General features: G+C 43.8%; 1 protein-coding gene across 3 annotated transcripts in view; it reads right to left on the bottom strand.

Moving 5' to 3' along the window:
* FOXN3 (forkhead box N3) overlaps positions 1–26,090 on the bottom strand; it is a 209,941-nt gene that overhangs the window by 183,705 nt on the left and 146 nt on the right. The window lies entirely within an intron of this gene.

The following is a 26,090-nucleotide window of genomic DNA, read 5'->3' on the forward strand; positions in this document are numbered from 1 at the left end:
GTGGTACCTGATACTGCTATTGCCAATGGGGTGCACTGTGTGGCACCTAGGTACATTACTCTCCTGGTCTCACCAGCAGCTAAAGCCTTGCTGTGCCATAGAGTGTACACAGGTGGACCTGTGGTGTGCAAGTAACCATAGATGTAAGCAGCTTTTGCACTTGAGAAGAGCCTCTGTTATATGCTAAGCCACTATTGTAATACAGTCATGAGTTCATGATACGTCTGTGTTTTCATTTCACTGCTGTATGGCCTTGCTGCTGTAGCCTGGTTTCAGCTTGAAGGTGCTAACAGAGAATTACAAGCCAGTCACACCAGGATGGACTCTGCCCCATATTCAGGCTGAACTCTACTGCTAGGTCTGGTTACTGTGTTTCTGTGATATAGTAGGGGCATCTTCAAATACCTCCAATGAACTAAGGTTATGGAGAAAACACACTCAAGATCTCACAGATAGCACAACTGAACACAGATATTTAACCAGTCCTAAGTCCACATTTTTCTTAGGCCTTCCAAAGCACTGCAGGTAAAGAGTTGTTTCATATCAGCGGCCTCCTCAAGGAGGCTCCTCAAACAGCAGCACCACTGAGCCACAGACACTACCACTGTCACATGGAGGCAATGGATCCTGCAGGCAAACAGCCTCTCCCCTAGGGAAGCTCCATTTCTCCAGAGAGGTCAACAGACTGAACGGGTTCTTACAAACCTTCTGCTTTCCAGGTTGGGCACCAGCTCTGTGCTGCACTCCACTCCATATGCATGAAAACTTTCTTATTTAATTGAAGTAATTTTGGAATTTTGTTTCAATAGGGACAATTAACCAAGTGACCGAGAGCCCTGCATCCTACTCCCCTTCTTCTCACTCCATCAATCTTTGTGTCACTCACAAATTTTATCAGGAATAATTTTATATTTACTTCCAGATCACTGCCAAAAATGATGAATAGCGTGGGGGCTCTGACTGATCCCTGCAGAGTTACATTAAAAATGTTCCCATTCAGTTATGATTCCCTATTGACAACTACTTTTTGAGCTCTGTCAGTTACCCCATCCTTAATACAGTGAACATGTGCTTCAGTGAAAGTATACAGTACTAATATTTTAATCATAATGTCATGTGGAATAAAATCAAACGCCTTACAGAAGTTTATTATATCTACACAGTTATCCCCCAAACTTGCAATCTCACCAGATAAATCAGGTTTGTTTGACAAGACACATGCTCCAAAAAAGAATGTTGAATGGCATTAATTATATTTCCTACCTTTAATTCTTTATATCTTCTCAGTTGTTCTATTCTTTCACCCGGGACTGATGTCAGGCTAAGCTGCCTGCAGTTACCTGGGATCTTCCTCTTGCACACATTCACTCATTGTGAACGTCAAGAAGTGCAAGAAGTGAACAGAAGAAGATCAAAGATCTTCTGCATGAACTTCTTTTAAGAATTTTGTCTACAAGTTATCCAGCCTCAGTCATGAGAAGGTGTTTCAATGCCACTTCACTTGACATATTGCACAGACTGAACAGCCGGTGCTGTGAACACAGCACTAGCTCTACCTCGCCTCTACCACGCACAGCAGGGTCACTGACAAAGACCAACCAGCCATAGGTCTTGGAAGGCAAAGATGCGTTTGGTGGGAAATGGACGGTGCTCTGAGGAGTCTGTTCACGTTGAGAAGGTCCCTCCCTTTTATGGAATGCCCTCCCTTGCTCCCTACCCCAATCTTTGCCAGACAACCCAGCCTGTAGCCAGGCTTACACTTCACACCAAGGTTAAACTATCCCACAGCAATCTTTATGAGCAACAAAACACTTTCTATCAACTTTGGATAGGAATCTCCATCCCATTCTAGTAGATTATGACCTTGTTGCAGCTATTCATGCTTTAACACCTCTCAATCAGCAATAACCATGCAATCTAATCTACTCCAGCATGAAAACTTCAGTGGTATGGAGACTGCTGTTACCTGTACAAAATGTCTCGATGCACCATTTGAGCAACACAATACATGGCTGTCCTGTAAGCTCTGTACCATCCAACTATATAAAAAATAGACCAGTGTCTTCTCCTGTTCATCAAGTCCCCCACAGAACAGGTGAAAACTGTCTACAACATCTCCAACAGTGCAGAACTGAGGGCTGTGGTCAGCAGTTTGGGTCTTCAAGCACAGTAGAGTCTTCTGATGTGTTAGGAAAGCAGTGCAGGAAACAGCACTGATGTGCATCGAGAACAGGATAGAGTCAGTGTGTTTGCTCCAGTCAGTGTCATTAAAATGGGAGAAAATTATGCATTTAAATAAAACTTCTAGCAGGAGGTACAGCACCAGTTCATTGAGAAGCACTAAACATGCTTATTCCACTTCACCCATTAACTATTTTTAAGCAAGTTATTACAGCTACTATAATATTATAAATATTGTATTACTCATTCAAAAAGATTAAATGGTCTCAAATGAGAGCAGATATTCTTGTTGCTGCTTTCGTAGCTCTTTGTGATCAGATACCTGGCCTCTCTACCCTTCCTCCATGTGTCTAGGATACCATCCTGGATGGCACTGGGTGACCTCAACTCCTCCCTCATCCTAAGGGAAAGTAGAAATACCCAGCATCAAGCAGAATCAAGCTCTGAACATATCCCAGTTAAGTGAAACCATGCTGTGGGCCTGTTTGGGCATTACATCCGTGACCCATATCACGTAATCTAGGATGCTGCAAAGTGTTGACTTCTGCCTTCAACTGCACTGGTCACCTGGGTTCCAGAAGGGAGGCAGAGCGGCATCCATGGAGGCAATCACCTGGTCAGAAGCACTCCTTGGGCTGAGCCAGTTGGCACCCTGAGAGCCCAGTTGTTTCTCTCTGCTGTGGGCTGCTTGCAGCACACAGGACATCCACACCACACAGGACATCCACACCACACAGGACATCCACACCACACAGGACATCCACACCACAGCAGCCGGGTGGGTCCTGCTGCACAGGACACACAGCACTTCCTCTGTCTGTAATAAAGGCTCTAACCTAACAATGTACCCACCTCTACTACAGGGTAGCTTCTTAGAACTTAAACCCTTCAAGGTGGCAAACAGTCCTTCTTAGTTTGTGTTTATACAGAACCAAGTAACAGCAGGATCATGAGTCAGAGCCAGGCTCATCAGGAGTCTTTAAAGTGCAAACTAATAATGTTTGCTGGGTTAGGGCATATTGATGTCAGTTTAAGGGGCTGCATCATGTGACTGCAATTTTTTTTCCCCTTAGGACAGCTGATGCTTTCCCTGACATCCCTTTTATGTTACTATACTCTAATTTGCAGTGGTCAAAAATCCTGATCCAACAGCACCTGAGCCAATGTAGCCTTTACTGTCTTCCTCAGGCTTCCAGGTTTGGCTGACTCAGCGACACTGTTCACATAAGGTCCAGTTCCAGCAAAGCACAGATTTAAGTTTAAATCTGTCAAGAGATTCATTAGTTTGAATGAGACAATTAAAAGATCAAAGATCAAGAACATTCATAGCTGTGTTCCTGAATCACACCCTAAGTAAAGAGCTTGTCAACATAAATAAGGATGCTGGAGCCAGACCATTAAAGATCCCTGTGATTACACAGGTAGGATTTCATGTCAGCTTTCCAGCATGATTTAGCTCCAACCATTGTAAATGTGCAAGAATTTTAAATTCATCCTAGTGCACGAGATTGGCACATCTTCTAAAGAAATCCAAATAATGAATAAATGAATCCTATAATAATTAAATATTCCATAAAATTAAAAAGACACTGCCAGGTCCTATTTGGCTTCAAAATGTTGGCATTACACAACGCTCTTCAGCAGAAAGAGCCCTTTGATTTCTCCAGAAGCTTCTCAGGTTGCATCCCAACAGTACCTGTCCCACTGTATGCATGGCTGGGAGTCCTAACACTGGACAACCATGGGATGGGGAGGCACAGCCCAAGCGAAGGTAAGACCTGACCCTGTCCCAGCTGAGCCTGATTCAGCAACTAAAGAAACTACCAAAGAGCGAGAGGTCAGTGACACATACAACGTTCACTGAGCTCCTATAGCCCATGATTTTGTTTGCTACTGCAGATAAGGGCCTTTCTAAAAAGGAGGGAGAAATGATGCTGGCAATGTGGCTTTAAGAGCCTGAGGGAGGGGAAACGCAAAAGCAATGTGAACAAGCTCACAGTGCCTGCTCCCAAACTGACATGACGTAGTCAAGTGAATTAACAGTTTTAACAAGGACAGCGTGAAATGCGTTTTATCCAGCCCTGGCACAAGAGCCAACCATTGAGAGACCTGACATCCCCCACCAGCTGAGCCCGTGGGCCTGTCCTCTGCATGCACAGAGAACGCTGTACCAGGAATACATTGTGGTTCAGCTAAAAGTGGAGCGAGTGGCAGGACATCCATCTTCCTCGGGGAAGGTTGCTGGGCAACTGGCAAGCTTTCGGCTGGGCGCTGACGTCTGCACGCACACACGCGCCTCCTCCGTCACTCGCAACTAACTTGATTTTGATGGATTAACATGAGATGAAAGTCTACTGTGCTTCTCTCTTTCTCTCTCTCTCCGACAGGACTCTAAGATACAAAGGAAAATACAATAAAGAGTCGACTTACAACGCATGCAGAAGACCACGCAAAGGAAAACACAGGCACTAATGAGATTAGTGCTCTAAAGTGATCTCTTATTCTATGGTAGAGAAAAATATTTAGGTGGTAAAATACAATAATAATAATGCAAAACACAGATTCATCGGATGCATGCCCAAATTGTGATTCTCCTGCATTCTCGACTTCTTCACATCTTTCAGAAATGCCATCTATTTTTTTACTGCTCCTCGTCAGATGATATTTTAAGACTATTTCCCTTCACCTGCTGGAGACACACCACTGGGACACGGAAGTTCCCTCTAATTCCATCCAGCCAAGCATTTATACCACTCTTATTAGCTTGGTATCTGAGTACCCTACCAAGCTGCATTATCATTAATTGTTTCTCAAGTGTCAGCTACATGCTCAGCTTTACACTGCACAAAGCAAAGAGATGAGAGATCCCTGCCCTGAGGAGTTTTACATGCTAAACAGATGGTTAATGACAGCAGCACAATGACAGCCTTTAGCCTGGTAGGGGATAACATTTATGGAATGGGGAATAAATTCCCCAGGATTCATGACAAACCAGACTTGCTTTTCCTGGAGAATTCCAAATATCTGGTGATGAGGTTTTCACGATAGCCTGCAAATTTGCACAAAGCTTGCCACCCAAGAAACAAAACCTCAGGGGTTTCCTAACCAATTTCTTTTAACTGAAAAATTGACCATCCTTCTTCCACCAAACACACACAGGGTGCTTTGTCAGAAAATGGGAGAATTTTAACTAAACCAAAAATATTTCAGGTAAAATGTTTTAGTTACCCCTGAGCTTAAGAATTTTTTTAAAAAAATACATGAGAACGGCCAATTTGAAAACAATCTAACAGCTGAATGGGAATTGGGAAGTGGTAAGGTGACAGACCATGCCAGCAGGGTGAACACCGCATCAAATACACAGTAACATACACACAAGGCTTTAGGCAGGTGCAAGTAAGGAGCTGCACAAAACCTGGTAACTTCAAGGACAACAAACTCAGACCTGCAAAGCAGGCAAAGGGAGCTGATGAGGATAACCACATCTCCTGTGCATTATTTATTGTTCCAAGAGCAGCATCAGGTGCAGTGGAAGCAGCCCCAGACAGCAACAGGGACGTGACATCCATCACCAGGCCGTGGCAGTGGGGCAGGCAGCAGGGACAGGGGTGGGAAGGGGCTGCAGGATGCCAGGCAGCATCCCCCACCACCCAGCTGATAGGAGAGCATCGGGCTCAAAAAACTAATTCTACTTGACTGGGCATTTCTTGAGCTCTTAACATCTTGTTGTGGTGAGGCTCAAACCAGTGTTTCTGTACGCCTTGCCAGCAGACATTATTCATTTCAATATACATACAGGAGGACTATTGGTTCTAGTTAGCTGAGAGACCACAAACCCATGGAGCTCAACTTCTGGAATACCCCGCTCACAGGTGATGTACATGGGCATGATAAATGAGGTCAGAGACAATCTGAATTCTTCTAATGCGACAGATTTTAGACCATTTATTTTATTGCTATTGGATACTGGTGTTAGTATCTTCAGTGCAGAAAGTTGTTAATAATTTGGGTAACACATAGCATTAAGTACAGGGAATTTCTCTGTCATCTCTAGAAGTCAATTCTTGATTCTCCAATACAATAATTTAAAAATATTTTTTCTACTCCATTTTGCAGTGTAATGCACAAACCAGTTGTTTTTTTTTCTCTCTTTCAGTCTTATTATGACCTTCTTATATTGGCCAGGCTGCACCAGAAAGCTCTTCCTCACAGACCAGCCCTTTGCTGCACTCTAGAAACACATTTCCAGTTTCTTAATCAACAATGACTCACCCTAAACTCCCTTGTGGAGTTTACAGATCTTTAGATTAAAGATGCTGAAGCAGTAACTGACTACAGAAGGGCTCCTCTTGGGTGGTGGAAATGCAGTTCCAGCCTGCTTTCAGTCATGTTGTCCCAATTCTAGCTCAGCGAGTATAATTTTCAAAGGCTGTTAAATGGCAAGGTCCTTTTTCCATTCCAACTCAAGTACTTAAGATATTATAGCTCATTGAAAGCCACAAAACTCGGTCACTCATGCCATTTCTAAACAGACCTAGAAAGTGTAACAACTGACAATTTAAATGAGACAACAGAAACTTCTCCCCATTTAGATGAAACCCTTTATACCTCCCAGTAACTTCAGCATAAACCCAATTTAGAAGAGTTCTCAGATTATCTAAATACGAATTTGTGAACAGAATAATCGGTAAGACTCTTGGGTCCTTATTTCTGTGCTCACATAATAACAACTGAAGCTAAGCACCTTTGAACAGCCTCTAAACAAGCACATGGAAATCTAGGAGAACCTCTGAGTGGGGATTATGCATTAACCTAATGTTCATAATCATGCTCGGAAAGTTTGCTCTTTCAAAGCGTGAAACAGAAATGCTAATATTTTCAGGCAAATAAAAAAACCTTAAGCTATTGCAAAAGGCAATTTTTGAGTCAAGTATATAATAGGTAACAAAACTTCAAAGGATTCACTGCACGCTGCAATTAAAATGCCCAACACAGATTTTTGAACAGCCTTCTCATTTTTAAAGAAACTTTTTTCCTGCAAGTAAATAGCTATACTAAGTTGAGTATCAGGTTATTATTTATTTTAGGAACAAACATACTCTTTTATCTGTGCAGCAGTGAACAGAACACAGCTTCATAAACCAAAGCTGCAATCAAAGGCAGTTCCACCTCATCTAATCTTGTTCTTTAAGGGTTCACAGTATCAATTCCTTGTTCAGAAATCTTCAAGTATGAACACTTAATGCAAAAGAATAAGTGGCTGTATAAGAGAGAATAATGAGAAGATTGTAGGAAAAAATCCTGCCCCCCCAGATTTCCAGACAATTACCTGGAAATCTTCCATATTTTGGAAGAGGAGAGGATGTCTATCTACATCATAATGATATATATGAGCCACAGATAGGAGCAGGCTCAAACAATTTCTTCTTACTTTTCCAAGAAGGGGCAAAAAACCAAAAAAAAACCAAAAAATTTTTTTAAAAAAATAATTTAAAAAATGGAACATCCCTGTGGAAAGTGAACCTTATAGCTATGGCTTTACGTTGAATGACCAAACAAAAAGCAAGCAGCAGGCAGCTCAGTGCCAGATTTGACAACACACCTAGAACTCCTATTCTCATTAACTGTAACTGCCAATTATACAGTCCATGCAAGTGCAACCAAAGTCAGTGCACCCCCATGGACCCAGCCAGGTGACATTACCCTGTTTGACTGCATTCCCCAGGCTACAGTAGGGGAGGAGGCATCCTTCAGATGGAAATCCTTTGTGATTGCCTTACCCTAACAGTGAGAACAACCGCGGCATTAGGGCAGGTCTTGAGCACCAAGTTGGAATTGTATCAGCCTGCAAGAAAACTGCCATGGATGTTCCTTTAAACGATACACAAAGAAATCACAGTAGGGTAGATTAAGGACTAGAAGTTCTGTCATTAAATCACAACACATAAAAGAGAAACTGCAGTGTTTATGGTAGGATGTCACCTACATCAGCCTAAAGGACTTACTTGAGAGTAGTCCTTGAAACATCTGAACTAGCTTGAAGTCTTGTACCCAAACTACACAACGTAGGCACTCTATTTCCATTCAACATAGTTTCAAAAACTGGCCTTTCTGTAGCACACAGCTGAAGAACTGGGAAAAAAAATTAAAATTCCAAGTACCACATAAAAAATCACTTCAGCCTATTTACTGCCTTTAATTTTTATGAAACTGTTTATAACAAACTTCTTTCCCAATCACTGCACTTAGTAAACTCTCATATGACAGTAACCATTTCTCCTCAGAGAAGTTCAACTTTATCCCTTGTAATCTATCAAAAAAAATAACAAAACCAAGATACTATTGTTTTTTAAAGACTGAAATCTCAGCATGACCATTTCCTTTCCTTCATTAGCAGAAAAATGCATCCATGGGACATAGGATGAAAACAAAATAATGCCAAGAGACCAAAAATTAGAGAACTACCAGAGCCTCTTTCAGCTCTTTCAGAGTATCTAACAGGTGATGACATCAACCTACTGCAAATGATCCCAGGATCCTCAAAAGTCATTGAGATCTTTCATTAGGACCAGCATTTTATCCAGTCTGATAACTAACACCTTCTGCAGATGGCCTGAACAGAGGTTAAAGCTGCTACTCTGTCTCCTCAAATGCTAGGACAAAATCACAAGAACAAACACAATCTGAAAGCAAAGCCTCCTGTGGCCAGGTACCGCAGCCCCAACAGTTCCCAAACGTGCTCCTTTCCATTTCTGCTGAGTAGAGCAGTGGTATACAAGTGATCTCAGCCACTTACCTGGACACACATGGATTTTCAATGGATTTGTGCACCAGCTTTACCCACACTTTTCTGGAAAAACCCACTTTGGCCCAGATCTGAAGAAGCACCAGCTACAAAGCCTGAGCAGGCTGCATGCCTCACCAGCACAGACCTGCCTCCAGCTGCAGGCAGCTTCCCAAGGGAAGGGTGAGCCTTGCAGTGACAACACTTCACAGATGCCCAGCAGATCTGGATTTTGCTCCAGGTGTGCCACTGACTGCAAGGTGATTTCCAGCCACCTGGAGCTCCATGGTCCCCATCTGCTGAATAAGGGCAACTGCTTCATAGGATATAAGAAAGCCTGTAGATATCAGGATAAAAAACAACTTGCTAATCTTTTTCCTTCCCTATTAGTAATTCTGTCACAGTTATCAAGAAAACAAAAAACCTCAAAATCCCCATGTTACAGCTTTGTTAAAGGACCACGTTTAAAACCTGAGGAATCTGCCAAGTTTAAAGATGCACAGCAAAAAGATCAGGTGTAAACACAGAAAGCACTTTATGTCAGTAGATACACTATGTCAACAGATACACACCAGCTGAGGACATGATATAAGCATATGTTTAAATCTCAGAAGACAGAAACCTAGACCAAAACAGAACTGGAGAAGAAGCTGTTCCCTCTCTGAAATGGCACTGTGTAGGAAGAAATTGCTTTTTGTGCTTTTTTTTTTTTGCATTGTGTTAAAACATCTCAGCATTCTTCCTTCTTGTTTTTCTTCTACTTTCCAAAGAAGACTTCTATACCGAAAGGTGTGAGCAGAACTTAATGTATTAAAACATAAACAGTTTTCACCTCAGGAGTAGCCACAGATCAACAGGCACATTGCCACTGAGCTCACAAAACTCACTCAGACAAACTCCCAACTACAGGTACCAGCAGTTTGCCCAAGAAAGGCTGTTGAAACCTTTTATAGCAATTCAAGCTACAAATGGATGCCCCTCTACAGACAAAATCATCACAGCCTGGCATATCAAAGCACTTCATAAGTTCTGGTGCTCAGCATCATTCTTTTTCAGCAATTATTGTTCTGATGAGCAACCCTTGGGCAGTGTCCAAGAAAAAAGGGAATTTCTGCCATGGGAAGCCTGGAGAGTTCATCCTCTGCAAAACGAGGCAAGGAAATCAGTGTGTGAATGTGTACTGAAACAACACAATGCAGCCTGCCTAGGCGAGAGCTCTTGGGAGCTGCTTCTCAGGTATGTCAGGCTACATCCTGCACTACATAGGAGACCTAACAGCAGGCAGCCCCCGTTTCAGGTACCTGAGCAGCTGGCTTTCACTGAACATCAAGGACAGAAAAAGGAACTGGTTCTGAAAGCACATTTAGTGGAAGAACCAATGGTGAGTCCTAGTTCTGCTGAAGCGGCTGGTGACATTCGAGGGCATCTCTGCACAGCTGCAAACAGTACTAACTAGATACTATCACTGTACTAACTAGGAGCTAAAAAAATCTTAGCGTGGTCTATGCTGACAGCTAAACCACTGTCTGGCCCTGGATTAATGAATATAATACCCAACAAGAGCAACTGGAGATTAATGGCCTGTAACTGCTTGGCTACCTTGCACTCCATAGAGTGAAGTACATTAATGTCAGCAGAGACATAGTTTCTCTCCACCCAGTGCTAGTACCAAAAGGACCCAATGAACTTGAATATACGAGGACCAGGCTCTTAGAGCCACCTTCTGTCACTAAGGTTTAGTGGTGGTCAGTTCTTACAAAGAAGGGTCATCCTGCAGAGGGACTTTAGCTGCCCCACAGCACATGGTGAAGGGATGTCCCAGCTGGGGCACGTGGCACGTGCCACCCTGCAGGACTGTGACTGAGGCTGGAGCTTAAGGGCAGCAAAGGCAGCAGACATAATTGAGCACAGGTCACTCTGTCCCCAACCAGGGCTGGGATGGAGGCAGCTCAGGACTCAGACAACCAAAGGCAGTTCCCTGACCTCACCAGAACTTTGCACGGGAGAGAATTAACAGCCAAAAATTTTCTCTTACTCTTGGTCACTGCATTTAGCTGCAGAAATATTCACCGCTCAACATTTACAGAAATGTCTTTACTCCGCTTTCCAAATCTGGGGTGTTTTCAGGGGGCTCAAGACTTGAATCTTGAGCAGTGGTCAAGCATGCTGAACACCTGTGATCACTTCCAAATAAGTGATGTCCTTAGGCATACAGCTGAAACACTGCTATCTGAAGCTGTACTCTTAAAATCTGGATCCCTACACATATGCCCATACATAGTGCCCAGACCTGCCTAAATTAGGATTAGCTGATTATTCAGCTGCTTTGCCTTGGGGAAAAAGAAATAACAGATAATCCGGAGATTAAACTGGAACAACTCTTCCCGAGAAATTGCTTTCTGGAATGTACAATGAAGAAAAAAAATGTATGTAACTTATACAGCTGCCAGGGGATAAATGAATATCCCAGTTGTCCTTAAAAGTCCAGTAAAAGTGCTGAAAAAATTGTAAGCACATAATGCTGAGCCTCCTTTGAATCTCTTCACACAAACCTTTTCCTGATATCTTTCAGGTAGCAGAAATTATATTTGTGAGACTGCTGTTCATCTGCAACTTCTGGCTGCAGACAGGAGTATATATTAATACAACAAAAGGTTCTATTACCCTACGCTGTATCTTCAACAATAGAATAGTTTGAAATAATTTACAAAACCTCTCTCTGTAAGCCTCTGTTCCTTGGTTTATCAAATGTATGTCTAGAAGGCCAGAAGGAGGGGAAAGGGAAGGATGACCCTGCAGTGCCTCACAAGGCTAGTACCATGATACATACACCACAGGCTGAGAGTTACTCTGATACAACATGCTTTAAAAAAATACAGTTGAGAGCCACCTTCCAAATGTCCCCGGGAGCAGTGGATCTCTGGCCACGAGTGGGCATGGGGTAAATGGGAGGTTCTGTTCCCAGCATGACCCTCTTCCTCTCTTCCAAATTCTTACTCAACTTCATGAGGAGCAGCCTAGGGAACTGTGGCTGTTTAGTCTGAAGAAAAGGAGGCTGAGGGGACACCTCATCATCCTCTACAACTACCTGAAAGCACATTGTAAAGAGGTGGGTGCTGGTCTCTTCTCACAAGTAACTGGTGATAGAACAAGAGGAAGTGGCCTCAAGCTGCACCAGGGGAGGTTTAGACTAGACATTAGGAGGAACTTTTTCACTGGAAGGGTTGTCAGACATTGGAACATGCTGTCCAGGGAGGTGCTTGAGTCACCATCCCTGGATGTGTTTAAGAGTCATATAGATGTGGTGCCTGGGAACATGGCTTAATGCTGGACTTCGTAGAGTCAGGTTAATGGTTGGACTTGATGATCTTAAAGGCCTTTCCAACCCAAGTGATTCTGTGACTGTGTGATTCATGTACCTACCCATCGCAGCAAGCTCTTTGGAGTAGAAATGCTTTTATCTGTGTCTGCAGGCTGTGCACTGCAGCCACTCCCTGAGCCTCGTAGTGCTTCAAATACCATCAATGCTACAAGCAAGGTCCACCATGGCTGTTAGACTCTCAAGTGCAAAATCAGCCCTGTCTAGCCAGAGAAGAGGAAGAGACCAAAACAAAACCCTGAGCGTATTAGTCACCGTTAACTGTTCTTTCCAGAAACATAATACTGAGGGGATTTCACATATTTCCTGGCAGGGAGATTTTGTGGTGGCTTTTGAAAATGGATGATTAGCAAGATATAAATCCCCATAGCTAAGATCAGCAAGAAATCCTTTCAAATGCATATACGCACATTAAAACTGGAGTATTTTACCTTTCCCCAAAAAAAGCAATTGCTGCTGTCAAATACACCCTCCTATTACAGCCCCATGCTCTTTTTAAGAATAGCTAATCAGAAAAATATACAGAGGTATTTAATCAGCTTTTTTTTTTTCTTTAATGACCTAATGTTTTGGTTTGCAACTGCTGCCAACTCACGCTGGGTGGAAATTTAGTACTGTCAGCATTTAATTATTATTTTATCACAGATTTCTCTACCTTCCTTCAGGGAAGAAATAGCTAGAAAAAAAAGCAGCAATGAACAGCTTTTCAAGCCATTAGACACAATAACTTGAGATTTAGCTGCATTGGAAATTACCATTTAAGGACACACCAAAGTTGGCTTTGCCATCCCATTAGGGCAGAAGCTCCCCAGTTTGCACCTCCACAGCCAACTGGAGGACAGCATCTGAGGAACAGCCAGGAGAGACTGCAAACACCTTGCCAGGCTGATACATGGCTCATTGAAATACATGCCAAAGAACTAAAACATGGAGCACCTGTTTTTTGTTACACCTTGGGCTGTAAACAACAAATCAGACTGGTTCTTTCTGTCAGCTTAAAACCTGTTTTCCTAATTTTTTCTCTCACTTTCTGAAACAATAAACTCAATTCTGCAACCTGTAACAGGCTACAGGGAAAATATATGTGTTGATCTGCTGCACACTGCAAAACAGGTTTATTTGACTCATACATGGGGGAGGGGAACCCCAAACAACAAAAAAACACAACAAACAGGTTGTGTGATTTCAGAAGACATCCAGAGCCGTGCTGCTCTCCCAACATCATGCAAGTGTTGCACTTTGTGGTGCTCTGGAGTCAGGATGAGTGCATGAAAGTGTGAGAGGCTGCTCCCTGTTTTCTCCAAAAAAGCAAGATTTAGTCTTCAGCCCTTGCAAAAACCAACAGAGAAACAAGACACTGTGTCAAATGGTGCAAAGCAGGAAGGGCTGTGAGGACGCACATGGATAACTTTACATTCCAGAGCGGATGGAGTAGTCAGACACACACTTACTACAACAAGTATTAGGCTGTGATAGCAATCTAAGATAACATTAAGAGGTTTGTCACCCAAGGAAAAAAAATGATGCTACTGCTGGACCTGTGTCCATAGAAACCACATTTAACCTTAACTGAGGATCCCACTATGCAGGCGACTCCTTACTTGAGAAACACATGCAACCTGCTTGGTATAAGCTGACTTTTGAATACAGTCACATTCCCGTTCAAAAGAGAAACATGTATATATAAACAGACAAGAACGGAGGTTAGAAACAGCAAGGTAGGGCTCTCTTGCCAGTTGGCAGCAATGAAGCATTGCTCTCCTCTACCTGAAAAGAGAGTTCATGGAAGTTGTGTTTAATATCCACAGGGTTAACTATAAAGGAACCTACCTGTGATTAAGAGGCAGGCATTTCATCTGCTTAATATTAACTCTTCCCACAGTGTGCTTTACAAGTCACATTCCTGGAGCGAAGCGCACATGTTTAAGAAGCCTCATATAACTCCAATTTTGCAGGGTAAGAGAGAGGGCAATACCTTTGGTCACTGGGAGTATTTGAATGTCACTTTGTTAGGCAGTGCATTGGATCTGACAGAGCTAGCAGAGGAAACACGAAGCAGTAACTGATAGTGCCATGATTAGATCAGCCACCTTGGGAAAGGTGCTGAAGCAGAGATATTTCAGTAAAATAAGGAGAATCCTGGGAGTAGATTTCTGGCAAGTGATTGCAAAGGAGATAAGGCCAGAATTAGAAATTGATTTTGCAGGCAGATAAAATGTAATAGACAGAAGGCAGCTCAAATGATCTATCATGAGGGCCTACAGAGTGACTATAAAGTTTGTTTGCAGTTATTTAACATATACAGATCCTAGAAACATCAAAATACACTTGCTGTGTTATCAGCTTTCAAGTGCAGAAATAAAACAATGTTGCATTACAGCTCTCTAGTAAAAAGCTGCCTTTTCCCCACTATCTACCTCTGACTTCCGCAGAGCTGCATCACCTCATACCACAAGAAGTGGAACACGGATCTCTACTTGGGCTTCTGAGTGAAAAAGATAGATGAAAATGTACATTTCATTATTTTATCTTGCAGGAAGTTGCTTCAATAATGGAGGACAACTATTGGCAGTGGTAATTAGCATATTGTAATAAACTAATTATATGTATTTCTGTAATCTAACCATGATTCCTTCCTCTGCAGCTGACAGACATCCTGCAGCAGTTCTTTGGGTTGCTACTTACGCATTTTAGGGGAAGAAGGTTAGCTTTATTGTCTATTTAAAAAGGCTTCAATCATCCTGCTGTCCACATCTGTCTGTCTCCTTAATAGGTTTAGCCAAGTAAATTTCAATTTAAAGACAACTAGCTTCTTGCAGTTCTATAAAGCAGTGGCCAAGAGACCTGATAAGTACACTAACTCAGGGAAAGGCTGCTACCTGGGTTCAGCCATTAGACATCCAAGTTTACCACCGCAAGACAAATGTGTTGATAACTCATCCACTTGCTCCCATAGCCACAAGAGTTCAAGATCAGTCTATGGGCTTAACAGTCTGCATGTCAGAAAAGGCCAACACACTGTGCCCAGGGGGCTGAGTGTGCCCCCTGCTTCTCATTTCATTGTCTGGTAAAGTGTTGAATTTTGTTCAACAGGTAATGTATTGTATGTTGATCATAACAAGATATAGCTGTCACAGTTACAGCAGTATAAATCTATGTTGCAGCATATCTGTGTACAAAGAGGTCTTCTCATCTGCTGGCTCCAAAGAGCCGTATGTGCATCACTTACACTGCCAAAGTGGGAATACTCACATAAATCATCTTTGGTATCAATGGAGGATGCACTTGAGAGAGTGAGGATGTCTGAGGAAGAGCCAAATAATAACACTGTTTACCTACCACTGTAATACAAATTAATAATAACCATTATAACCATCACTATACTGTATCAAGGACGACAATCGAGCATCCAATTCTGCATCCATAAAATCAGATGCAACCACCACTGCATCCCCTGGGAGCTTGCCATGAATACATGAATGTGGACTTTAAACATCAGCCATCTATGTAATCAAGTACTGAGCTATTTGCTCAAGCAAAATCTTCATTTATATAAGCTAAGACTATCAGAGTCAATAGATTGTGGCATGAAAAAGGACAAGCTTCAATTTTTGCCAGTGTTCATCCCCATGTTGGCACCAGAATGAATGACTGGCTAGATTTTCCAAAGTGCCAAGCTGCTTGCTTCAACCCCTGCAGAAGTCAAAGCGCTTCCTCACCTACATACAAATCTTGCACCTGGGCTGAACCTCTTGTCCCTTGAGTTTGGGAAGAAAAGCTTCATTTCAATCCAGTACCTGGATGTCTCCATCAAAGCAAAGCTATACTTTTTAAATAAAACAAGCTTCTCCCAACAGCCCATGAGCTGAATCCAGCTGCCTTTGTCGTCATTTTGAATGAGCAAGAGGTAGAAAGGCAGTTTCTGTCTATGTTAATCAATATTTATGTTTCCTGCCCATTCATTCATGTGCCGAAAGTGTTTTTGACACTGAGAAATTAACTGAACACCAGCAGACCAGTAGCAGCTGCTCAAGAAATGCCATTAATACTGTTCATACCCTCCAAATTATCCCAAATGTTCATGTTATTAGCAGCTGACAGGAACTTAAATAAAGCAGGTGAAATATACACAGGACAAATAATTACATTCATGTAGAGACTTCTATATTGGAGTAATTTTTGCTCCAAATACCTTATTTAGGCCCTAGATCTTTGGAGTCAGAAAGAAAATATTTTTCCACACTATGCCTATGTTGGGACCTCTGCTGCTCTATGGTCCCAGTCTTTACCCCCACACAATTAGCAGTAGCTAACAAAAGTAAGCAAGACTGAATACAAATTTACAATCAAAATTACTAAGAGAAAAAAAAGCCTGCTCCAAATTTCAAAGCAATTCCTGCAGTGCCCACATCACACCATGAACAAGCATCCTCATTTGAATCAAAAGCACTTTGCACCAAAAAGCCAAAAGGAAGGAAGCATGGCTTGAATAAACCAAGTGCAAGCCACACAAGGAGCAGGCAGAGTCCACCAGTTTGGGACATAACACTCTCAGGGAGAAAAGGCAACTGGAAAAGACTGATACTATTCTCATCATCAACTCAGCAAAGGCTGTTGCATGCAGCCCCTTTGACAATAGGCAACATTCATTTTTTTGTAAAAAAAACTTCCCTACTAATTAGCACTGTGAAATTATCCCCTCAATAAGGGGCTTGAGGGCTATATAATTGTGCCTGGCCCCTTCCCCAGCCATAGCATCTCTTCAACACTTCTGTACAACTTCCCCAGCTTCATGGCACAGGCACAAACTGCTGGGAAGCCTGATCCCACAGCAACTGCCTTTAAATGTGGTCACTGACTTCTGAGGGTGCGTGGCCTCGTTGCCAGCCCTCAGGGAACCAGAGCAAGGTCACCACCTGAGCTCACACCAGTCCTCAGTGTCCTGGCAGCTGCACAGGACTAGGAGCAGGCACAAGTCCCTTGGCTCTGCAACTGCCAGCAGCCATTGCCAGAAGGTAACTATGGCCTTCTGGAGATAGCCCATCTAACTGACCTGTAGTGAAAGGCTTTGCATCCCATTACCAAGACCTCTACATCCCCCCTTGCTTTCCCCAGGACTGGTTTCTCAACTATTTTAGCTCCAAGCTCAGCTTTTTTTTTTTTGCCTTTTTTTCTTTTTTCCCCAAACTGCTGCAATGGCAGCAATGGATGCTAGGAAAGAGAAAAATTATTCCACTTGGAAGGTCAAAATGTTTTCTGTTTCTAAAGACACTGACTTTCCAACCCAGGCTGGCTGCCTCTGAGGTGCTGGACAGGAAGACCACTAGAATCACCAACAGGGAAAGGGAATGTCTGCATCCATCAGAAATGGCACCCTGTCTTACAAATAACAAAAGGATTTTTAGAACACACTTTACTTTTCACTTGTGATGATTTTTTAAAAATTATTTTCTTGACTTGGTACAATTAAGCCAGTTTCATTTCTAGTCAGGCTGTTTCCAGTTGTTGCAGCAGGCCCCAAGTCTGTAAACAGATTGCAGTTGCTCCAGTAATGAGACCTGCTTGTGAGAAAGGATGACCAGATATGGCTAATTTCTACATTTCCCCTATTTTTCCCTACATTTTACCTAATTTTTCTCAGAATGTTCTCTCTTTCTCCTTGCACAAATTTACTCCATGGGAAAATATGCCCAGAGATCTCCTGCTTGGTCACAACAAACCGAAGCTGTGATATTTTCCTCAGACCTTATTCATCACATCCCAGTCCTGTTCCCGCCTGACTTTGCAGACCAAAGGGGAACCTATCTACAACCTCCCCTTCCCCCAAGCCCAGGGTGGTTCAACACTGCCCTGCTCCCTTATATGGGGCCTGATAACTGGGGTATGGCCACCACAGCTACCATGCCAGTATATTTAATCAAAACCCTGTGTCTTTCTGGCACCTGTGTGAATTTCCTGAGCAATAACCTGACTGCATCTGCTCCCAGGACCCTGACTGCAGTGAGCACAGCCCCCAAGGGAGGCTGACATGGCCACGTCACCCCCCAGAAGAGCAAGGTGCAAAGCTTTGCACAGAGCAGTGTCCATTAGTGATGCTGCTGTAACCATCCCCAGGACATTAAGGTCTTCTGCATCATTACTACTTTGTAACAAGAGAAGATAAGGGGGAAAAAATCAGACATACCAGTTAAGATGTAGACAGTTTAGCTTTTCAAATTTTACTAATTGTAGAAGAGATTATTCACAGCTCATGTCTCTAAATAAGTTAATGTCACTCCCTTTCTCTTCTCAACCCTGAATAACATCAGATACGTTTTCTTTCCCATTCCTCCTCTCATACTGAAAGACGTTTGTCCCACCTTGGCTTTGTGAAATGCTGTCTTCTGGCCCTCCTAGTCCTGTTTCTGCTACGGCTCTGTATCTTCACATCCCCTCCCCCAACTGCTGCTGCAGCCATGGCCTTTGCCCTCCTCACCTTGTGCATGATCTTATCCAGTCACACACCAGCTGCTACTGTGCCAAGAGAAACACACTTTCTGTCACCAACTCTCTTCTCCAGCCAAGCCTATCTCTCAGCCTGCCTTGCTGACGTTTCTTTGCTGGCATCTCATCATCAAATCAAACCCAATATAGCTGCAATGCACCTTTTGATCTTCCTTCACTTGCCCAGCCTCTCTATCACTCATGAATAAACTTCCATCCTCTCTGTTGCTGAGGTCTATAACCTCTTCCAGCTCCCCCTGCCTTCACATCTTCACTCTTCTTGTAGCACAACCAGATCGACCACTAACTTCAATGGCACCATTACAATTTATAAAAACATGAATTCCTGTCCGGGTGCCTCTAAAAGAAAACAGATTCTATTTGAGAAGTAAAAAACTTCAGCCAGGTCCCTCAACATCTCCTGTATGGATTACTGTGAACTCTTGCTCTCCGGTCTCCCAACAGACACACCCTTTTCAAAACACTTACCTTCCTGAAATTCATAGTTGTCCCTTAACTCCCTGCTGCTCACAACCCAGAAGTTCCCCTGCCATTCTCAAGCCTCCCATATCTTGGCTTCTTAAGCCTTCTGAATACACATGAAGTAATTTGGTATGCTAACAGTATTTAATTATTGGCAACAAAACATGCACTAATACAGAGGTTTATTTTAAGCTAAACAAAAGAAAAAAGGACCAAAAAAAATAAAAAGGAAGGAGCTGCCATGGAAGTTCAACATCCAGTTTCAGATCAGGTCACAATTTAAAAGCACCTGTTTAACACAATGTGGGCACATGAGTGCAAATCTACGTACTTAGTGACTAAGATTTCACAAAGTGTTGCCTGTGATTCGTGCCATCCTAACACCAAGCACTGGGTTATCCCAGGGAAGGCACCTGGGAAGTTTCCTAACCACTTTAATAACAGTGTAAATCTCTGCTTAAACCAAACACACCACAATGTAAAATGGTGAAAACAATACCACAGTAACACTCTGTCTCTTCACGCTCTCTAGACCATACGGTGAAGTCTTGTAATGTCTGGAGGCTTGAAACTTAGTGGCTGCAACCTAATCATTGCTGCATTTAGGGTTTTCCACACCTGGAGGGATGTGAGAACATGAGGGCAAGATCAGGCCCTTAATGAGACTAAGCAGGAGTTCACCATATGCACAAAGCCAGAATGATAAAATGTTAATGAAGTGAAAATATATTAGTGAATTATTAAAATTTTGCTCCTCTGCTCAAAGCACAGAGTGAGAAAAACTCAGTGATGAGGACGATAAAAATAGGATCAAAACATTTGGATCCCTTCTCCACCTTCAACAAAATACCTTTACAAAATCTGGTGTTAAAATTAACGTATTAATTGGGTAGCTTCTACAAATTATCTACTCTAAAACCCAGATCAAAACAAGTTGGAGTTGGGGGTAAAATGAGACTTAATACAGTTAAATCTGGATGGGCCAGATCTTCAGTTTCCTCCCATCTCTAATAACCTCTCATAACCCCTCTCTTACATCTGCTCCTTTCCACAGCAAGCCCAGGCCAGCAATTAAATTGGCAACAAGATGATCTTACTAGAGGGAGTAACACCAAAAGCAGCTCTGCAGTGATGGCTCAGGCTGGGAGTTCACATCTGCTTGCTGTGCCGGAAGCTGACTTTATCCAGGGAAAAGGTTGGCCTCTCTACAAAGTCCAAGAGGAAAAATAAAAAGCAGCTCTGTACCAGGGAGCTGCAGAGCTGCTGAGGGTTGGAGAGGGGAGCCTGACAAGCCTGAGACAAGGAGCAGGGTCACTGGAGAGATGAAGTTGCTGCTTGGTTCAGTGGGGCAGGGCTGGGTCCTGCAAAAAACTATAGTAAAAAGAGCAACCACTTTGCCATACAGTATTAAGAAGCAACTTCCAATAAAGCTGACACTCTGTGGAATGCTTTCCAGAATCTAGCTTGCCTTGTATGCAAGGCCCCGTCTGTTAGGAAGTCTGGTGTATCTTCCTTGCAGCAGGAATGGGAATGCCCAGCGTGGTGAGTGGGCACCAAACAGGTGGCAGGTGAGCACTCTGCAATTAGGCTCCCACCAGGGAACCTCATACTTGGCCTGAGGAGAGTTCAGGGACAGGGTCCCACCACAACCCAGCATGTGGGAGACAGCAAAGGGGGAAGTTGGTGTCCTAATCCTTAAATAATACCTATTTTATTTGGTTTTAACCTATTTTAAGTAAAAGGTAAAAACATCCAGTGTTGGAAACATATCGACTAACACTGATGTAAATTCTTGCTAATGTTGGGAAAAACTACAGTATCAAACAGCCAGATGGATCTTTCCATTCAGTGGACCTACCAAACCTGAGCACAGGTCACAGAACTGCTGTCTGTCCTGCATTCAGAGCTGACACAAAGATCCTCTCCAGCAAAGAGGCTCTTAAAAATACAGGGAGAAATAAAAGGAAAGAGTGACAAAATACTGTCCAGAATAATAGGCAGAGATTTCACCTCCAGCAGACTTAGTCTGTCCAACTTCTGAAGACATTGCAGAATAGATGAGGTTTTGAAGAGTTTTGAAAGACCGTAACATGTAACTTCTTTCCTCCCCAAGAGAGGTGGAGAAAAACCTGACCTGTGGCAAGCAAGCGGCCACCAGTGGGTGGGCTAACAAAAGAGTGGTCCTTAGACAACTTGAACCACCTGAAAGTCATGTGTCCAGCTGTGGTTAGTTTTAGCCATTCCCCAGACCCCTCTCACCAGCCACCTCCAGAGCAGGACTATCCCGTCACTCCATGCCCATCCTTGAGGGGGACAAGCCTTGCTGCTTCCTGAGCTATGCAGGAAGCCAAGGTCCAAACCTTAGGCTAGATAACCAGCTTCAGTCCAGATGAAGTAGAAGACCCCAGACTGCTAAAGGCACCTAAAGTGTTACAGTGAGGTTAAGGAGGGTTTGCGTAGTCCTGATACTTGGCAACTGAACTTCAGGCACCTTAACTGGAGTAGAATTTCCAAAGCCTAGGGGACAGTTGCTTCCCAAAAACTGCCTTGCCTTCCAGAGTTTCAGGCTGGTTTCCCAGAATTGGCTGATCACTTCTGAAAAAAACACATGTAATTTTTACATTTAAATGAAACACTGTTTTGCTGGAATCCTTTCTTTTTTCCTTGTTTTGTTTTGTTTGTTTGTTTGTTTTCATTATTCTTGTTACAGTTTTACTGTGGCTTGGCCATAAGAGCAAGTAACAAGCCAAATGCAGTGTCATTAAAAATATTTCAAAATTGTGGCTGCACTGTGTTACATCTGAAGTCACAAACTAACAGATTCCAGCATCAGCCAGGACAGTCCTGTTCCAGCCCAGCTTAGGCTTCTGGACAGCCCTGGCAGCCTCTTCTGCCCAGAACGGCTCCTAACTCCAAGACATCTACGCCAAACATCACTACTTGAAGCTGCTCAGCACACCAGGCAGCTTCTTACAAGTTTATGAAACTTTTCCACGTTTCCTTCTCAAAACCCTCTATGGAAGTTCAGCTTAACACCATCAATACTCCATTGTGAGCCAATATCAGAGAAATAATGTCTATTTCCCTGAAACTCCCCGCTTACTAGAACAGTATGACCTAAACCTCAGCCCTCACCTTTAGTCTAGACCTTCATCCAATGCTGTGTCTAATCTTACAAGCCTCCAAGCTGGCATCCCAGCCATGCCAGGTTGGACGGGGACCAGTAAATGACTGGCATGTTCTGGAACCACTGCTTATATTCTCACCCGCCACCTTGCATCCCAAATACATGCACACTACATTGGCACATTAGCACGAGTGCACTTGGGGAAGGCAGATCCATTTTCAAAGTTTTAATCCATTAGCAATTGCTAATTAAGGGGCAATTAATTTGCCTTCCAGCTCTGCTCCTAATTTGCCTTGCAGCTTTGGGCAGTCCATGTGAAATGCTACATTTCAGTTTCCTATGCTCATACAACTTTTGTGGATATTAAAAAATTAATTTCTGTAAAGTGATTTATGATCCGTGATGAAAGGCAGTTCAGAAGTTTAAGGACTGCTCCTATTAGTAAAATAACTGGTGCATTTTTTGATCTTTCATTCTAAGAAGGGGGAAGGGAAAAAAAGCCTGAATATCATTAATGAGGCTCAAAAGGTATAAAGTGCAAATTGGATACTTTTGAAAATGTGGCCCAGAGAGGTTGGTGGGGTGTTTTTTTATAATAGCAAAAAATGGCAGGACAACACAACCATTTAACTTCTTGCATTTCCCTCAGGAATGACTGACATTATAAAACTTTTACAAACTAAAACCATTAGAGGTAAATAGAGTAGGACAGACACAGAAGACGATGAAGGATAAAACTAGAAAGTACCTCATCCAGCTCATTTCCTTCACTGTGTAAAAACAAGTAACTGACACACTTCCTGCCAGCGAACCTTCCTGCAGATAAGGGTGCTCCCAGCAACAGGAAATTCACTTCTAGAAGCAAGCACAGTTTTGCTACCAAGCCAAACTTTCTCCAGTTGAACTCCACAGTAACTAAATGCAGCACCTGGCTAGTCAGACATGAGCTGGATTAAACACACAACTACCTTTTCCCGACACGGGCACACCGCTGCCATCCCGTGCTGGCAGCCAACAGGGACTCCTTCAGCAGAGGCAGGCCCTGCTTCCTCCAGCTTTACCACTCCTTTAAAATCTGGTTGCAGGCAGAGCAACCAGAGGGATTGTAAAGCCAGGTCTTGGGTTTTTCAGATTGCAAGATCGGAAAGAGCGAATAGAGGGGGCATGGAGCAGGATTTACCTCCTGATCCACAGGACCTGCTCACCAGCCTCTGGTTTTCTTAAGAAACAATAATGCAAAAAGTGAAATATGCAAGCAAAGAGGTCGAACTGGTCATTTAAGGCTTCAAAGTGATGATTTATACAGTGGGAGAAGTACTCAGGTGCTTTTTCTCAGCTTGGTCACTGCAAAATGAAGATTAAAGGGTGCAACAAAGTAAAATGTTTCAGAGAAAATGCAGTGAACGCTCAAAGACACCTCTCCATCACAAACATCTGAAATTAACAGCTGCTGCCCAAGAGAATAAGCAAAAACATTAAAACCTTTCTTATGAGTTTGCTGTGAAATGTATCTCTCCTGCGTGAAAGGCAAAATAGCTCCCTCTTTTCACAGGCAATAAACTTTCAATAGTTCAGCAAAGTAAAACTTCAATTTACCACAATAATAGTCTGATTTTCTCATGCTGCATTCATCGGTAATGAAGTCTATTTTACTCTCATAGCTCTGCTTTTGTCCTTAAATAGCATGCTATTTTTTTTATTAAAAGCAATTGCACAGGGTTTCCCATAGCCATTTGTCACCTTTACTTTTTTTATTTTCCCCAGGTGAGGCAGATTTATAAAATTGCCTTAATATTCAAGTCCAAATCATTACATTTTAATACAACTTCGTAATGTGAAGGAACAGAATCTAATCAAATGCAGCTTTTGCTCACCAGGTCCATAGATTCCCACCAAAACAAAACAAAACAAACAAAAAAAACCAACACACACCACCAACAAAGAAACATGGCCTGATCATTTGATTTTTAAAAAAAGTCATCCCTTGCTAATTTTGTTTTCTAACCCCTGTGGTCCTCCAGTTTTGAGCCTCTCCACGGCCTCAGGCCTGGCTGGGGCAGGCTGCCCACCATCTAGAGGGCAGCCTGGGGGGCACGGGGCAGGCGGGCTGCATGTCCTGAACTGTTCCTTGGGCGGAAAGTGCAGGACAAGCTCTAGAGAGGAAAGAGGAGAAGCAGCAGCACAGGGTTTTATTGTAAAATGACCTTGATTTGACAGACACGTTCTCAGATTTCAACAGATGCTGTGGGAAAGGCAACAGCAGCCAAGGCGGTCTGCAGGCATTTCTGATGATATGCAGACTTTTTTCTTTTTTCTTTTTTTTAAATAAATGGGGGGGAGGTAGTCTTCTCAGTTTCCATGACAACAGTGTCTCCACTTGTCTGTTATTAGATACCATCCGCTTCCTGTGTCTAAATTTTTAAACCAATCAGAAAAGTGTTTATAGATTTTACAGCTCCTGGGACAGTCCCTCTCCTCCAAGAGAGCTACTTTAATGACACGTAACGCTTAGGCAGCCAGGGCTGCGAGGCCTTATATTTTTGGCTACAAAGTGACCACAGTTGATGTTGTTTACCGGCTGATACGTGGGCTACGCTAGAGAAAACTGGGGCTTTTCTGCCCGATTTACCGTGCCCGTAACAGACGTCACCACTTTGGGATTAGCTTTTTTTTTTTCTTTTTTCTTTTTAATGCCGCACAAACTCATGTTCATGGTTTGCTCATTTTTGTTTCCGATTCACCCGAGGAAACCAGGCGCCCTCCCTGCGGGAAAACCGGCGTCCAAGAGGAGCCGGTATCCCACCGGAGTCACGGGCTGCTCTGGCGTCAAGGGCTCCTCAGCAAAACGCTGCCTGCTGCAATTAAAGTTTCAGTGAACTGGGCTGGGAGAACCAGTCGTGCCGTAGCCGCGCTAACAGATTTTTCAGAGACCTATCTCTGATGATACACATAATAACTGAATGCAGCGTAGCCGGCAGGTTCATAAGGAATATCCTTCTCCAGGGTGCAGGGACACATGCATATACTGTGAAGGAATTAATTCACGGTAACTCCAGGTAAGTTAAGAGTCAGCGCTGGAGAACAGCAAGCAAAGGGGAGCTGGTGTGAAAATCAGGAAATACCTTTCCCGGCAGCTCTGACAAACCAGCCTACCGGAGGATGCCCTTCAGGCGTCTGTGCAGACACGGGGCCCGTGAAGGACCGAGCGGCTCCTTCCCGGGCCGGGAGCAGGCAGCGGGCGGCAGGAAGGAACAAAAGGGAGGCGCGGAGCTGCTGCCCGCCGGCCGTGCCGGGCCGTGCCGGGACTGTGCCGGGGCCGTGCCGGGACTGTGCCGGGGCCGTGCCGGGACTGTGCCGGGGCCGTGCCGGGGCCGTGCCGGGACCGTGCCGGGGCCGTGCCGGGGCCGTGCCGGGGCCGCAGCCGCCGCGTCCCCCTCGCCCAGCCCGCCCTCCCGGGCAGCCCGCGGTGCCGGCGCTGCGGGGCACGGCCAGCCGGGGCTCCGCACGCCTCCCGCCCGGCCCCGGGCCGCTCCTCCCGGCCGCCCTCCGCACACCCTGCGCGGCGGGGCTGCGGGCCCGGCAGGGCTCGGCGGCGGGACGGGCAGCCCCGACTAACTCCTCACCAGCGGCACCAAAAGTTTGGCCGGGGCTCC

Source organism: Apus apus, chromosome 5 (genome assembly GCF_020740795.1).
Source record: "Apus apus isolate bApuApu2 chromosome 5, bApuApu2.pri.cur, whole genome shotgun sequence".
Taxonomy (NCBI): Eukaryota; Metazoa; Chordata; class Aves; order Apodiformes; family Apodidae; genus Apus; species Apus apus.